The following is a 17,971-nucleotide window of genomic DNA, read 5'->3' as shown; positions in this document are numbered from 1 at the left end:
GCACAAACATGGCTCACTGCAGCCTCATACTCCTGGGCTCAAGTAATCCTTCCACCTCAGTCTCCCAAGTACCTGGAACTACAGGTGTGCACCATCACACTTGGCTAATTTTTTTATTTTGTGTGGAGACGAGGTCTTGCTATGCTGCCTAGGTTGGGCTCGAACTCCTTGGCTCAAGCAATCAATCCTCTCAAGTTGGTCTTCCAAAGTGCTGATATTATAGGCGTGAACCACTGTGTCTTAGTGGGGTTTTTGTTTTTGTTTTTGAGTTGGAGTCTCACTCTGTCACTCAGGCTGGAGTGCAGTGCCATGCTCATGGCCACGGCAGCCTCGACCTGCTGAACTCAGGTGGCCTCAGCTTTCCAAACAGCTGGAACCGCAGGCACGTGCCACTATGCCCAGATGAATTTTTTGATTTATTGTAGAAACGAGGTTCACCATGTTGTTCAGGTTGGTCTCGAATCCCTGAGCTCAAGTAATACCCTCGGCCTCCACCTCCCAAAGTGCTGGGATTACAGGCATGAGCCACCACGCCCGGCGTGTCTTAGTTTAAAAAGTAAAAATTATAGCATCACCATCCAACTGGCAGAACAGTCAAAAAAAAAACGGCAGAAGACTGGTTACTGATCGAGGAGGGCAAGATCATTTTGAAGTAGTGTTTGACTTAACATCCCTTGACTTCTACCTGTGAGGGAACTTAAAAGATGTGGTGTACCACAGAAAACTGGCTACCCTGGCAGAACTCTGGGAAGAAATTGAAAAGGCATGTACAGCAATACAAATGGACACTTTGGTCAACATGGCTCAAGCAGTAGTTTGTGGCAATCACAAGTATCTGAACACTGATGGTAACCACTTTGAACACCTCTTGTAACTGCAAAAGTCAAACATGAATTGTATTCATCTTTTGTTATTGGTATATATTGAGTATTACTAATTTTAATAGGTTTTTCCTTTCTTAAAATGTATATACCTTTTTTGGGCACCCTCTGTATGGGGGGGAGAGAGAGAGAAAGAGAAAGAGCACACAAAGCACACACGGGGTAAAGCAAATACAATAAAATTTTAACAAGAGGTGAACCGGGCTAAAGAGTATATGGAATTCTTTGTACCATTTCTTGCAACTTCTCTGTAAGCTTTAAATTATGTTTCTAAGATGAAAAGGAATAGACATTTGCAAAAAAAAAAAAAAAAAGAGTCTAAAGTATATAAGAATTACCTTGTACTGTATAAGGTAAGACTGAAAAATCAATATACTAGCCAGGCTCGGTGGCTCAGCCTGTAATCCCAGCACTTTGGGAGGCTGAGGTGAGTGGATTGCCTGAGCCCGCGGGTTTGAGACCCATCTGGGCAACTTGGTGAGACCTCATCTCTACAATAAATAAAAAAATTAGCCGTGGTAGTGCACGTGGTAGTGCGCACCTGTAGTTCCAGCTACTTGGAAGGCTGAGGTGGAAGGATCGCCAGAGCCCAGCAGGTCGAGGCTGCGGTGGCTGGAAGCGACCAGTGCACTCCAGTCTGGGTGACAGAGTGAGACTCCAACTCAGAAAAAAAAAAAATCAATATACTAGTAGATAATAGCCATGCCAGATGATATTGACAATCTCAAACTAAAAAAAAGAGAAAGGTAAAGTATAAATATGAAGACCAAATAAAATGAAATAAAGTTTGAATATTATTTCCATTTTTTAAAAGAAAAGTTCAAAATACAGTATTATTACAAGTTGTTGCAAGGAGAAGTGATACAGAATTGTGATAGACTACTAAGAGGACTGAGGCTAGCCTTGGAGTTAGAAGTCATGGGTTCAGTTTCTACACTTTTACTATTTTGTTTAATCCCAGACAAACTACTTCTGTGTACTGAACTTCTTAGTCTTAAAACAGTGGCACAATATCTATATTTTACACAGTGGTTGAGAATTACTGCAACAGCATGAAAAAGTACAGTACTAACAAATTCTGAACACAAAGAACAAGGAATGAGTTCACCAAAGAGTAAACTGTCATGCCTAAAACTAAAAAAGTAAATTTTGTTTTCGGGACCTCAAAATACTAGCAAGACAACAAGAATGTATTTTTTTAGCCAGGCTCAGTGGCTCAGCTTGTAATCCCACGCCTTGGGAGGCTGAGGTGAGTGGATTGCCTGAGCCTGCGGATTCGAGACCCGCCTGGGTAACTTGGCGAGAACCCCCATCTCTACAATAAATTAAAAAATCAGCCAGGCGTGGTAGCGCAAGCCAGTAATTCCAGCTACTTGGAATGCTGAGCGGAAGGATCACCGGAGCCCAGCAGATCAAGGCTGCGGTGGCTGGGAGTGGCCACTGCACTCCAGTCTGGGTGACAGAGTGAGACTCCAACTCAAAAAAAAAAAAAAAAGAATGTCTTTTTTTTTGAAAGACAGGGTCTCACTCAGTTGCTCAGGCTGGAGTGTAGCGGCTCAATCATAGCTCACTAAGACCTTGAATTCCTGGGCTCAAGCAACCCTCCTGCCTTAGCCTTCCCAAGCAGCTACAACTACAGATGTGCACTACCATGTCCAGCTAAAGAATAAGTCTTAATTGTATAAAAAGAATGATCAGCCTCACATAGGATAAATATGTCAGCAGAAATGAAATACATGGCAGGAAAAATATTTTAATTTCATGGTTATTTAAAATACAAAATTAACTTAAAAAGGCAAATAACTAAGTCTATTACAGGCAACAGAGTAACTTTTTTTTTTTTTTTTTTTTTTGAGTTGGAGTCTCACTCTGTCGCCCAGACTGGAATGCAGTGGCCGCTCCTGGCCACCGCAGCCTTGACCTGCTGGACTCCGGGGATCCTTCCGCCTCAGCCTTCCAAGTAGCTGGAACTACAGGCGCGCGCTACCACGCCTGACTCATTTTTGATTTATTGTAGAGATGAGGTCTTCACCAAGTTGCCCAGGCAGGTCTCGAACCCGCGGGCTCAGGTAATCCACTCACCTCAGCCTCCCAAAGGCATGGGATTACAGGCTGAGCCACTGAGACCGGCTGAGGGTAACATTTTAGAAGGTCTACAAAGAATGACCATGTTCATAAAACTAATGCCCTCAATGAATGAGAGAAAAAAATATATATACATACACACACATACCTAGAATGACCATGTTCAATTAATTGATCAATGATTCAAACAGAAAACCATGACCAATAACTCAGTTTCTAATCAAAGGAAAGCAGTTCCATTTCCCAAAAATTAGTAAGTCAAACTGCACCACACTGAGATGTCTACATGCGTGCACCACCACACCCAGCTAATTTTTTTATTTATTGTAGAGATGAAGTCTCACCATATTGCCCAGGCTGGTCTCAAACCTGTGGGCTCAGGCAATCCACTCACCTCACTTTTCACTTCTTTTTTTTTTTTTTGAGTTGGCGTCTCACTCTGTTGCCCAGACTGGAGTGCAGTGGCGGCTCCTGGCCACCGCAGCCTCGACCCGCTGGGCTCCGGTGATCCTTCCACCTCAGCCTTCCAAGTAGCCGGAATTACAGGCATGCGCTACCACGCCCGGCTGATTTTTTTATTTATGGTAGAGATGAGGTCTCGCTGCGGGCTCAGGCAATCCACTCACCTCAGCCTCCCAAAGGCACAGGATTACAGGCTGAGCCACCGAGCCCAGCTCTTTTCACTTCTAATGTCATCAACCAAGTTTACTCCCCAACTACCTCCCATCTAAACTGTTTAAAAAGATCAGTCTTTCTGGCCTCCTGTCTTACCACTCAAATTTGTCATATAGTTAAAGGCTTTTATTAATATTTATCTTTCATATCTCATTACTCATTCATCTTGAACTGTTCCTTAGCAGCCCAGCAATGTCTGCCCCACCCAAGTTTTTTTTTTTTTTGCTTTTTTTTGAGTTGGAGTCTCACTCTGTTGCCCAGGCTGGAATGCAGTGGCACACTCACGGCCACTCTAGCGTCGACCTGCTGGACTCCGGTGATCCCTTACGCCTCAGTTCCAAGTAGCCGGAACAACAGGCGTGTGCTACCACATCCGGCTCATTTTTTATTTATTGTAGAGATGAGGTCTCGCCAAGTTGCCCAGGCTGGTCTCGAACCTGCAGGCTCAGGCAATCCACTAGCTTCGGCCTCCCAAAGTGCTGGGATTACAGGCTGAGCCACCAAGACTGGCCCCAAATAGATTTTTGACAGAATCATCCCTACCTTCCCAGGTTCCAAGCAAGGTATAGATGTCTATTCTTATCACTCCTATTCAGCATAATACTAGAGGTCTAAGACTGTGCAATAAGTTGAGAAAAATACAAAATAAAAAACATGTATATAGGAAAGGAAGAAATAAAACTGGCTTTATTCACAGTAACAAATCTACATTTTAAAAATCCCAAGGGGCCGGGCTGGGTGGCTCAGCCTGTAATCCCAGCGCTTTGGGAGGCCAAGGTGAGTGGATTGCCTGAGTCCGCGGGTTGGAGTCCCGCCTGGGCAACTTGGCAAGCCCTCATCTCTACAATAAATTTTTAAAAAATTAGCTGGGCATGGTAGCGCGCGCCTGTAGTTCCAGCTACTTGGAAGGCTGAGGTGGAAGGTTCGCCGGAGCCCAGCAGGTCGAGGCTGCGGTGGCCGGGAACGGTCACTGCAGACTCCAACTCAAAAAAAAAAAAATTAACTGGGGATGGTGGCGCCTGTAGTCCTAAATACTCGTGAGGCTGAGATGGGATGTTTCCATGAGCCCAGGAGTTTCAGGTTGTACCATGAGCGATGATCAGACTACTGCACTCTAGCCTGAACTACAGAACAAGATTCTGTCTCTAAAAATACAAATAAATTTTGAAAAAAATTTTAATGGTAAGCATGCATAATTTGTTCAGTGGCAACCTATTCCAGAAAGATTGCTCACATACATTTTTCAATGCCTGAGTCCAGGGATTCGAGCCCAGCCTGGGCAACTCGGTAAGACCTCGTCTCTACAATATATCAAAAAAATTAGCCGGCGTGGTAGCGCACGCCTGTAGTTCCAGCTACTTGGATGGCTAAGGCAGAAGGATCGCCTGAGCCCAGCAGATTGAGGCTGCGGTGGCATGCCACTGCACTCCAGCCTGGGCAACGGAGTAAGACTCCAACTCAAAAAAACAAAACAAAACAAAACAAAAAACGATCACCTGATAATGGCAACTAAGTTATATATGCAAAGTTACCCAAATTTAAGTGTCACCTAGTACTCTTAACCTGGCTGATTTTGCCCCTGCTAGCAGCAGCAACCAAAGGGCTCACAGCATCTACATAGAATAGTCCTAGACTGCAAAAACACAAACATTGTATACCTAACCCTGAATTGTACCCCACATCCTTAAAATAAAAAAAAATCTTTTTAATAAAAACTAAATAAGATATTTTTGAAAAACCACACAAACAGCAGGCTACACTGGCAGCTGGAATTACTTACTGCTAATTTCAAAAGTCTTTTTGCAAAAAATATATCACCATCTTTACCTAAATTTACTAGTTTCTGGCCAAGTCCTAAACCTATGAAGTAATCAGCCATAGGTAGAAGGCCTATATCAGAATCTTATTGCTGTGTTGCTCTCCACTCCGAAAAAGATACAGCAGCCTATATTTTACTACTGCTCAGTAGACTCTGAGGAACCCCAAATAAGCTTGATCACAAATTCTTACATTTAATCATTATTACTTCCTACCTCCTGGGATTAACTAAATCAAAACAGCCTAAAGTGCTCTGTTGTCCCTAACATCAGGTAACCGTCTAGGAATGTAAAAGCCAAAACTGGAAAGGTAACGTCATTTTATTACCTATTAACTATTTCCTTGTATTGCGGTAACTAAATTATATGTCCCACTATTTCTAGTCTGAAAATTAGCCTCCTGCGGGCAAGCCAAAAGCTTTTCCATGCATAAGACGAAAACAATAGGTTCCAACCTTTTGAGTCAGAGTCTCACTCTGTCACCCAGGCCAGAGTGCAGTGGCTCGATCACAGCTAACCACAGCCTCCACCTCCTAGGCTCAGGCAACCATTCTGCCTCAGCCTCCTGAGTAGCTGGGACTACAGGCATCCACAACCACACCCAGCTAATTTTTTGATTTTTTTGTAGAGACAAGGTCTCACTTTGCCGTCCAGGCTGATCTTGAACCCCTGGGTTCAAGCAATGTTCCTATCTCAGCCTCCCAAAGTGGTGGTATTACAGGCGTGAGCCACTGCACCCAGCCTCCAGCCTTTTAAAGAACTCTGTATCTTGAGGCAGACTGATCAAGACACTAACAAAGCTTAAGCTTCAGGTAACCCCTTTGGGTCCCCTCCCACTGTGGGAGCTTTTCTGTCTTCTCAACAAATACTGCTTTAAAAAAAAAAAAAAAAGAAAAGCTTCAGCTTCAGGGCCCCTCTCTTGCACAGATCCTCAAGGCCCAATATCTAATTTTCTATTTTTAAAAATATTTTCCTTAAAGGCAGCTGCCCAAAACTGTATGCTTCAGATTCAGAGAATCTGAATCTGACCTTGTCCACATTACAGGATTGTATAGTATATGTTACTTGAGAAAATTCAAAGGGCTACTTAGAATTCAGTAATATTAATAATACATTTGTATTTTATTCGGCAAATAAACATCTAATGTTACTCACTGTATAAGTTTTGTTAGCACTAAATAGATCTAAATATCATGTTTGGTCCACATTTGGATTTTGGATAGGGGGACACAATCACAGCTCACCGAAGCCTCCTAGGCTCAGATGATCCTTCCACCTCAGCCTCCCCGTAGCTGAGATAACAGGCACCTACCACCACACCCAGCTGATTTTTAATTTTTTTTGTAGAGATCAGGTTTCACTATGTCACTATTCCCAGGTTGATCTAGACATCAGAGTATCCTGGTCTGAGGGACATCAAGCGATCCTCCTCCCACCTCAGCCTCCTAAAGTGTTGGGATTATAAGCATGAGCCACCATGCCCAGCCTGATTTTGAATTACTGAGCTCAGTGCAGTAACTCCACAGTGCACAGGGTATAAACGTCAGGGCTAAACTGAAAAGATCATTACTCAGACTAAGACTGTCAGTGTTAAAGGTGTAGCTGTAGAAGCTGATGACCTCTGGGAGAAAAAAAAAAACTTTATTTCTCCATATTAATAAAATACAGAAAATGCTTCCTTCACAAGTATACACAGTACAGCTTAATGTGATGCCATTTTTCTCAGGCCAAAGTAATAAACCAGCCTCCAGCTGCAGCCACCCTAATTATCTCCCACTGTATTCTTCACCAACAAAGTCAGCTTCTCTTAGCCTCTGTTTCTGAAAAAGACTAAAGTAGTCATTCAAATGAAACTGGCTTATGCATAAAGGAAGATGAGGCCTGGAAGCACACTTGGTCAGGAGGAGCCTGGCGCCCTAAGACACAGTGGAGTAAATGAGGTCCAGTGGGCTACAGGTTATTAGCATAAGAGATTAATTATGTATGAGATGTGAATGGAACTGAGACCAAGGAAGACTAGATAGAGTTTGTTCCTGCAAAGCCTTGGGGGCCTTTCAATGAAACCAACTGTAAAGTGCAGGAAAATTAGGAGATAGGTCTTTTAAGGGAATTAATATCACAGTAACTAAAGTTCTGTGAGGTCTCTAAGTAGATACTACTAATTCCATATGTAGAGAATTCCATGACATTTATGCAAATAATAGTATCAAAGTATCTCCACTAAGATATTTATTAACTACAAAGGAAAAGATAGTAACTTTACAAGGAGACACTCAGCAGAAACTACCTTAACCAAGTGATCAAGTCAAAGTCACCCATAAATAATACACATCGACACCATGAATGCCATGATATAATGCACTGAAAAGAACACAAAATTATTTCTGTGGTATTCTTATCTAAATCACATAATCTCAGTCAGACCAATCATCAGAAAACATCAGACAAATCCAAACTGAGGAACATTAGAAAATATTTACCTGGTACTATCCAAAATTGTCAAGACTAAGAAAGAAAAACACAGACGGGCTCGGTGGCTCAGCCTGTAATCCCGCACCTTGTGAGGCTGAGGTGAGTGGATTGCCTGAGCCCGCAGGTTCGAGACCCACCTGGGCAAATTGGTGAGACCTCATCTCTACAATAAATCAAAAAATTAGCCGGGCGTGGTAGCGCACGCCTGTAGTTCTAGCTACTTGGAAGGTTAAGGCGGAAGGATCGCCGGAGGCCAGCAGGTCGAAGTTGCAGTGGCCAGGAGCGGCCACTGCATTCCAGTCTGGGCGACAGAGTGAGACTCCAACTCAAAAAAAAAAAAAAAGAAAGAAAAACACCTAAAAGCAATGAGAGATTCTGGATAGGATCCTAGAACAGAAAAAGAACAAGGATGGGCAAACCAGTGAAGCTCAAAAAAGGTCTTTAGTTAACAGTATTGTTCCAGTGTTAATTCCTGGTTCTGACCATTGTATTATGATTATATAAGATGGTGTCATTAGAGGAAATTTAATAAGCGATAGATGAAAACACTTTGTATTATTTTTCCAACTTTTCTATGAAAAGTCTAAAACTGATTTACAATTTTTAAAAATTTTTTAAATTATGCAAATAATTCATTGAAGAAGATGGAATCCTGGAACCAAAGGGAACTGAGGCATTTGGAAGACAAATATCTATACATCTAAAGGTAAGTGGATCAAGACAGATTTATAGGAAAAGAGGAGACATTGACATAGTTTGCAATCCTGCAGTCCACTGAAAGTTACATATAAAATCTCTTGGTTCATTGTTTAAAATCACAGTGTGGCCAGGCTCAGTGGCTCAGCCTGTAATCCCGCGCTTTTGGGAGGCTGAGGTGAGTGGATTGCCTGAGCCCGCGGGTTCGAGACCCGCCTGGGCAACCTGGTGAGACCTCATCTCTACAATAAATCAAAAATGAGCCGGGTGTGGTAGCACGTGCCTGTAGTTCCAGCTACTTGGAAAGCTGAGGCGGAAGGATCGCCGGAGCCCAGCAGGTCGAGGCTGCGGTGGCCGGGAGTGGTCACTGCACTCCAGTCTGGGCGACAGAGTGAGACTCCAACTCAAAAAAATAAATAAATAAAAAATAAAATCACAGTGTGGCAGTTAATGGGTTAAGTTTTATTGGTTCAGAAACCTGTTTCTCAGAGTTTGATGCACAAAGAATGAATTAAAATAGAAGTTTATAATCTACAAGATCAAGGGTAAGTAAATGTAAGATGACAAGTCTTGTTAAGATGATGAAATCATGGATTTTTTTCCCTTTTCTCTATTTTCTAAATTATCTACAATTCATAAATAATCTATAATTTCCTTTCTTTCTTTTTTTTTTTTTGAGTTGGCGTCTCACTCCATCGCCCAGACTGGAGTGCAGTGGCACGCTCCCGGCCACTGCAGCCTCAACCTGCTGGGCTCCAGCGATCCTTCTGCCTCAACCTTCCAAGGAGCTGGAACTACAGGCGTGCATTACCACACCTGGCTAATTTTTTTTTATTTATTGTAAAGACAAGCTCTCACCAAGTTGCCCAGGCAGGTCTCAAACCCACGGGCTCAGGCTATCCACTTGCCTCAGCCTCCCAATGCGCTGGGAGGCCAGTCCAGTCAATTTCCTTTCTTAAAGTAAAACTAAAATAGGATTTGAAACTCATTTTACTCAAAAATAGTGAAAGGACTCTGAACTTGAGGTAGCCAACCACTGAGACAAGTAATATCCTAACAAAAATTAAAGCTGCTTAATAATTGATAACTGGCTGGGCTCCGTGGCTCAGCCTGTAATCCCGTGACTTTGGGAGGCTGAGGTGAGTGGATTGCCTGAGGTCGTGAGTTCGAGACCCACCTGGGCAACTTGGTGAGATCTCATCTCTACAATATATTCAAAAAATTAGCCGGGTGTGGTAGCGCGTGCCTGTAGTTCCAGCTACTTGGAAGGCTGAGGCGGAAGGATTGCCGGAGCCCAGCAGGTCGAGGCTGCGGTGGCCGGGAGCAACCACTGCACTCCAGTCTGGGGGACAGAGTGAGACTCCAACTCAAAAATAATAATAATAATAATAATAATAATAATAATAATAATTGATAACTGTTTCCTTTAGAAAAGGAGGGCCAGATATGGATTTCTATTTTGTCTCACTCTATTCTCACTACAGCTGTTGCTGTTAAGGTTCAGATCCTCATCACCTCTCAGCACAGCACTGCACTACTGACTCATTGCCAGCCCTTCAATCCTACATGTGACTACCATAGGACTCCTAAAATGCAGTCCACGTCATATCACTTCCCTATTCAAAATCTTCAGTGGCTCCTAGAGGGGGATGTTGTTTTGACTAGACAAGAATAATGGTATTTTTCTAATCCACAGGAAGAAAATTAATGGATGAGTTTTTCACAAATTTCTCTCCAATAAGTTTTATCTACTTATTCTACTGCTAGCAGGACAAAACATGAACAAATAGCAAACTTTGGGGGAGGATCAAAGCAGTCAACTGAGCGTCATCTGACAGTTTTCCTTATTGACTCATGTTCATGATTGTGATTTTTATATTGCATATTTTACATACAAATATTCTCCCAATAAAATTAATTCCTAACTATAAGATGGAATTAAATATATCTGATACTATCATAAAGATTGAGATTCACTGGACCTTACCATAATTTCCAACTTCATCTTCTACTCACTCACTCATTAATCAGACATTTCACAGAGCATCTATTATGTGCGCCTCACTCATCCTTCACTCCAAGTAACAAATATGCTCTGGGCTGGGCTCAGTGGCTCAGCCTGTAATCCCAGCACTTTGGGAGGCCAAGGTGAGTAGACTGCCTGAGCCTGCGGGTTTGAGACCAGCCTGGACACCTTGGCGAGACCTTGTTTCTACAATAAATACAATATTAGCCGGCCATGGTAGCGCACGCCTGCAGTTCCGGTTATATGGAAGGCTGAGGCGGAAGGATTACTGAAGCCCAGCAGGTTGACACTGGGGTGGCCGCGAGCCTGCCACTGTACTCCAACCTGGGCAATGGAAATATGCTCTGTAGTCTACTTTCTCATTGCCTTGGTTCTAATATTGCCTCTACCTAAAATGCCTTTCCTCTCCATTTCTTCTTGTTAAAAATCTTAAGTGTCCTCCAAGGAACAGCTGTGTCAAAAGCCTTCCCACATCCTCTCACCCTCTCACCTCTTCGATGTCCCATTTCATTTCTTTCTCCTCTGTGCTCTCAGTACATGTGGGGCTTATATTACTATATTCACATTCTCCCTTATGTTACAGTTTTGTGTACATGGTCATTTTATATTCCTTATATATTTTTATTCTATACACAGGTTGGATATAATAGGCATTGAGAGTTTAATTGAAAGATAAAACTTTTTGTTTGAAGGGATAAGTACCTAGAATAACCAATTCTAACATCCTGATAAATTCTAATTCTCCTTAATAAAATGAGTCCCCCCAAATGTCCATATCTAGCTTGAGATACTGCTGACAACTTTTTCTAATGGAGACTATATCATTAGAATCAATGTTTGCTTCTGATTCAAGCTTGAAAACAAAGAGATAAGCATCTACAACCATAAAAAAAGGCCAAGCTATTTGTTGATTTATGGGTTGGTTATCTTGAACTCCCTAGTGAATATAGTTACTCAACTCAAACAACTTCAGGAGGGCTGGACTTTGGCAGCTTCCAAACTATTACATCATATACAACAGGAAGAACTGTCGACTAATAAAGGACAGAAAGTCTTATTTTTCTTATTACAGGAACTTAGAAAACTGTGATTTGTAACAAATCTGTCCAAAACCAGTTGGAAATAATTTTTTTTTTAGTCCATGTCTCACTATCATCCAGGCTGTAGTGTGGAAGCATGATCATGACTCACTGTAGCCTCAACCTCCTGCATTCAGGCTATCCTCCCACCTCAGCTTCCCAAGTAGCAGGGACAACAGACGTGTGCCATCACACCGAGCTATTTTTTTTTTTTTGTAGAGACTGGGTTTCACTATGTTGCCTATGCTGGTCTCAAACTCCTGGGCTCAAGCAATCCTCCCACCTCAGCCCCCAAAATGCCACTGCACCAGGCAGGAAAGAATATTTTTAAAAGGCATGTTTCACTTTGTTATAGTTCACAAACTGCAAGAACTAAGAAATAACAGTTGTAGGCTACTTCGCCCCTCTGTATAAAGATTCAGACCTGTATAGATAATTTACTGATTTTAAGGGAGGCAGCACTGTAGTACAAAGAACAACATGGTGGTTTAAAGTGCAGATTTTGCAGGGCCAACCATATTGCAGAACCTCAGGAGGCACCATGCTTATAGTGGAGATCCAAAGGGTGTTATTCCCAGAGAACACAATATGAATTATAATAACTTGAGGACACAGAATCAGTAGAACAGGTCTCAGCCCATCCACCTAACAGCTGTGTCATCTTGATACTTACTGAATCTAAGTCTTAAGTATCTCATCAGTAAAATGGGATTAATACATAACATCTATTTCACAGGATTGTTATGAGAACTAAATGAAATAATATATGTATGCATAATTTGTCTCGTACCTGATATATATTAAGTGTAGAACAAATGTTTTGATGATGATGATGATAATGAAGAATAAGATGATCTACATTCTACATTCTAATCCTGGCTCCATCACTTTCAGGCCATTGGCTACCTATAATAAATGGGATTTGTTGAAAAGATTGAACAAAATAATGTATGTAGAATACTTAGGGCCAGGTATGAAACAAGAACTCTGTAAATAGTAGCTATGATTATAATGATTGGCCATCTTCTATACCCATTTTCTCTCCCTACCTTCCTCTTTCTCCCTTACATGCAAACACACACACATATACTTAGTGTAAAAATTCCATGAGAGGCCGGGCACGGTAGCTCAAGCCTGTAGTAATCCTAGCACTTTGGGAGGCCGAGGTGAGAGGATTGCCTGAGCCCTCGGATTCGAGAATAGCCCGGGCAACTCAGCAGGACTTCATCTCTACAATAAATTAAAAAATTAGCAAGGTGTGGTAGCACACACCTGTAGTTTTGGCTACTTGGAAGGCTGAGGCAGAAGGATCAACTGAGCCCAGCAGGTTGACACTGGAGTGACCATAAACGTGTCACTGCACTCCAGCCTGGGCGAAGGAGTGAGACTCCAACTCAAAAAAAAACAATTCCATGAGATTTAACTATAATTGATAGCACAAACCCAAAGCCACATCAAAATGGGGGGAAATGTTTTCTAAAAATGATGCATTCTCAAACAATTCACATAGACTATCATAATAACTTCCTAACTATGTTTTCCCCTCTAATTCTACCTATACAATATTGCCAAAAGCAAACTCTGATTAATCACTATTTAGCTTCAGTGACGCAATATGGTCAAAACTCTTTGGTGGCTGGGCTCGGTGGCTCAGCCTGTAATCCCGTGCCTTGGGAGGCTGAGGTGAGTGGATTGCCTGAGCCCGCAGGTTCAAGATCCGCCTGGGCAGGCGAGCCCTCATCTCTACAATAAATCAAAAAAAATCAGCCGGGCGTGGTAGCGCGTGCCTGTAATTCCGGCTACTCGGAAGGCTGGGGCGGAAGGATCGCCAGAGCCCAGTAGGTCGAGGCTGCAGTGGCCAGGAGCGGCCACTGCACTCCAGTCTGGGTGACTGAGTGAGACTCCAACTCAAAAAAAAAAAACTCTTTGGCTTTGAATGTCCTTCCACAACCTTATCCCATGAATACTTACGACCTCATCTACCACTAATCCCCTTAAAACACACAAAAAAGATTTGATCTGTGCATATGCACAGTCATTTTGCTCAATTAAGTAATGCTCCCCTCTTCTCTACCCCCATTTTCCCAGTCCTATCTAATACTAGCAATACTTTCCACTCAGCAAACGTGTTCAATCAAATAAGTTATTCCACCAAATGTTTACAGTGATAGGGAACTAATGATAACCATACCTTTTCAGGAAGGAGCAGCCATTTGTATTATTTCCCAAAAGACTGTCTTTTTAAATACCTCTCCCCACAAATTGGGATTTATCTCTTCTTATCAGGAACTTCAAGAATCAGTGCTTAACCAATTCAGTACTTTATTAGAATACAATGTAGAAAGTTACATTGTCTTACACTCAACACATGTTCATTATCTGTTAAATGAATACATGAAGAACTAAGTTTTGTGAAACAAACCAGACTCACTTTTTCAGTTTAGAGATAACTCAGTTATAAGCACAAACCAATTCTGAGTCTCCTGAATAAATCATATCACACCTAAATCATACCTTGTATTTCCAAAGATCAATGGAAGAAAAATACTTAATGGCCAATAGAACAAGCAAAACATTTTTTGAGTTAGAGTCTCACTCTGTCACCCAGACTGGAGTACAGAGGCACACTCCTGGCCACCACAGCCTCAATCTGCTGGACTTCGGCAATCCTTCCGCCTCAGCCTTCCAAATACCCAGAACTACAGGCATGTGCTACCACACCCAGCTAGCTTTTGCTTTATTTTAGAGACGAGATCTCGCCAAGTTGCCAGGGTGGGTCTCGAACCCACAGGCTCAGGCAATTCACTCGCCTCAGCCTCCCAAAGTGCTGGGAAAACATTCTTTTTCAACCATACTGCCAATAGCAGCAAAGTAGTAACAGCAGTAGTTAAAGAAAAGAGAATCAGCTGGGCTCAGTGGCTCAGCCTGTAATTCCATGCCTTGGGAGGCTGAGGTGAGTGGACTGCCTGAGCCCAAGGGTTCGAGACCCGCCTGGGCAACTTGGCGAGACCTCATCTCTACAATAAATCAAAAAATGAGCCGGGCATGGTAGCGCGCACCTGTAGTTCCAGCTACTTGGAAGGCTGAGGCGGAAGAATCACCGGAGCCCAGCAGGTGGAGGGTGCGGTGGCCGGGAGCGGCCACTGCACTCCAGTCTGGGCAACAGAGTGAGACTCCAACTGAAAAAAAAAAAAAGAGAATCAATAGCAATTTATTAGGCCCCAGGATGGCAAAACAGCGAGTTCCACAAAACTGCCCTACATAATAACCCTCTGGTTCAACACTTAGAACCAGAGATTTTTCCTCTAATTTTTTAAATCAATAAGGCTTTCTAAATTTAAACACTTGATTGCAACTATACACTATGAATTGCATAAATAGTTGCACTTGATTTCAACTATGCACAAACAATAGTCAAAGTATGATGGCTTGATATATCAAGAAGAGGAAAATAGGAGGGGAAGCCACTGACAACACCAGTTTGACTCATCTCTATAGGGAGAACACTGGTACTGAATGGCACAAGCAACTCCAGTGTGAGACAGCAAGCACATGACTGACTAGGAAGGTGGCAGAGGATACCAAAGAAAGAAGAGCGTCATAAAAAAAACAGTCCTCTGAAGGAGCAGGAGGTGAAGGCATGAGGAGCAATCCACTGAAATCTACTCTGATAGTCTACAATACTCAAACAAAAACATGCGATCAAACTCCAGGTTTTGAGTCGGTTCAAATCCTAGCTCTCTACCACTTACAACTGAGTGACCTTCAGCAAATTATTCTCTGTTGTTCTTTCAACTGTAAAATCATAATAATGGTAGCTACCACTTAGTGAATACTATGTTTTTGACACTATGCTGGCACTGAACACATGGTATGTCCTTTAATTTTCACAATTAAACTGTCAGATAGTGATTATTTTCCTCAGTTTGCATAAAAGAAAAACCTATGTTCTTTCTACCTATGTATAACCATTTCTCAGAGAGACAATACTACTACCTAGGCAGGTTGTACTGAGAATTAGAAGTAAATACAAAGTACTTAGTAGAGGACCTAGCACTTGCCTCATAGCAGAAGTTCGGGAAATCATTACTGTACAAGTACAACATCATTTGAATAAGTCAATTGAACAGCAATAAAATTCCACAAACATGTTTTCCTTCACATCACCTACAATAAAGACAACATTTTTTTTTTTTTTTTTTTGAGTCAAGAGTCTCACTCTGTCACCCAGGCTAGAGTGCAGTGGCATGCTCATGGTCACCACAGCCTCAACCTACTGGGTTCAGGCGATCCTTGCACCTCAGCCTTCCAAGTTGCTGGAACTACAAGTGTGCACCACCATGCCCAGCTAATTTTTTGATTTATTGTAGAGATGAGGTCTTGCCATGTTACCCAGGTTGGTCTCGAACCCGTGGGCTCAGGCAATCCTCTCGCTTCCACCTTTCAGAGTACTGGGATTACAGGAGAGTCACTGCATCTGGATAAGACAAAATTAGCAGTACTTCTGGAGAACCTAAGGCTCATCACTTTTAACTGCCTAAAACACCAAAGTATCAACCATTCAGTATTAAAAATAAAAATACACAAATTCTATTTCTTAGTAGAGGATCAAAACATACCACCTAAGGAAATAAAAAACCCATTATGAAAGTGATAGTCGACTCAATAAAAACATCAAATATTAAATATTTTATTTTCAAAAGGATTATAGGCCTCATGCCTCAAGGGAGCAGGTGCTAATGAACAAATCTATCTGACTTCCCAAAAATAATTCCCAGGAGCATCTGTTATCCTGAAGTACTCAGCAAACCATTTCCCAGAATTGACAACATATTTCCAAAATCTTAGTGAATTTTGCCAACAACATTCTGCTGATAGGAAAAAAGAATCACTCTGATTCTGGAAGCAAATGCTACTTTCCAATTTAGCCACAAAATAGGCACTTTTCCTCAGCATTACTTTAACCAGTACGTTAATACTAAAGTATAAAGAAATACAAGTAACCTTTTGTTTGAAGGAAATTTAAAATACTAAGCCCCCAACTCTTGCCTTTAATTCTAACGAGTTCAAGAAAATCTATAAAGTTTTTTAAAACTAATAATAAAAATTAAATTTCCAAAATTTAATAATTGAAACAGAGAATTGGGGAAAAGAGCAGAAACAACAGCTTGAAAGATGCTTCCTTAAGGTTAAGAAAGTCCTAAAATCTCAATTTCAAAGTTTAAAACTACTGTTGTTAAAAGAAACACTACAAAAAGACTGCTGACCAGTTCCTACATCCCTCCATCCACCCATATTCACCACAACTGTGATACTTACCAGACAGCACACTTAACCTCCAGCAGAGACCTCTAATCCCGAGGACATTTGTGGGGCAAGTAATAAAGGAATGGGGAGGGACAAGGGAAGCTGGAGATGTGGGAAGGGAAGGGTAGGTGGGAGGAGACAACTGTAGCTAGCAACAATGGGAAACTGAATCTAAGCCACAAAGGCTTCCCACAGAATAGGATATCAAGGAGAGGGAGATTCTTTTTACCAACCACCAGAAACTCAGCACTGACAAATTCATGAAAAAGCTAAAAAGGTGGAGCCTCCAATTAAATGTAAACAAAGTAAACTTAAGAAACTAACTAAAAGTAACTTGAAAGGACATATCACAAACTTCACTAGAAGTTTAAGAAAAACAATCACGAAGCTGTTTCCTCCAGGGACATTCCTGTTGACAAAGGTCATCAAACAATAAAGTTTGTAGGGTGGCAGCTGCTTCCAAAGAAGGGCCAGCCGTAAAAAAAACAGTCCTTGGCACTACAGTCAAAAGGAGTGCTAGAAGACACTTTTGTAGTGCTTTAGAAAATAATCAAAACAATCAGAATTCCAAGACTGTCTGAACTTAAATAATTTTAATAGGCAAAACTCCTCTGGTCCACACTATTAAAGAAAATTATTATTTAAACTGAGCTGTTGGAATACACTTGAATCAATTTAAAAATGCTTAGAATCTAAAAGTTCTCAACTTCGAAGTCCAGGACAGTGAAAGATCTCCACACCTCAGGGAAGAGACAGTAATATTACAAGAACAAACAGCAGGCAGGGTTCCTCCCCCAAACATGTGATCACTCAGCCCAGTATTTGCATTTGCAGGCAAGGCACAAAGGCCCCAGAGGACCAGCACACACCCTTCTATGTATTACTTGGGGTTGTAAAAGTACACAGCTTTAGTGAAAGGAGTTGTTTTATAAG

At 41.8% G+C, this 17,971-nt stretch overlaps 1 protein-coding gene across 1 annotated transcript in view; it reads right to left on the bottom strand.

Annotated features, from left to right (window-relative positions):
* Positions 1 to 17,307, bottom strand: part of USP54 (ubiquitin specific peptidase 54) — an 89,882-nt gene extending 72,575 nt beyond the window's left edge. The window contains exon 1 of the mRNA XM_021715660.1: positions 17,051 to 17,307. The gene's annotated coding sequence lies outside the window, so the exon portion shown is untranslated. The remainder of the gene's footprint in view (positions 1 to 17,050) is intronic.
* Positions 17,308 to 17,971: the final 664 nt, after the last annotated feature.

This window comes from Carlito syrichta, unplaced genomic scaffold (genome assembly GCF_000164805.1).
Source record: "Carlito syrichta isolate Samal-C Ts95f unplaced genomic scaffold, Tarsius_syrichta-2.0.1 Scaffold307258, whole genome shotgun sequence".
Lineage (NCBI taxonomy): Eukaryota > Metazoa > Chordata > Mammalia > Primates > Tarsiidae > Carlito > Carlito syrichta.
This window is presented reverse-complemented; position numbering and strand designations above follow the sequence as displayed.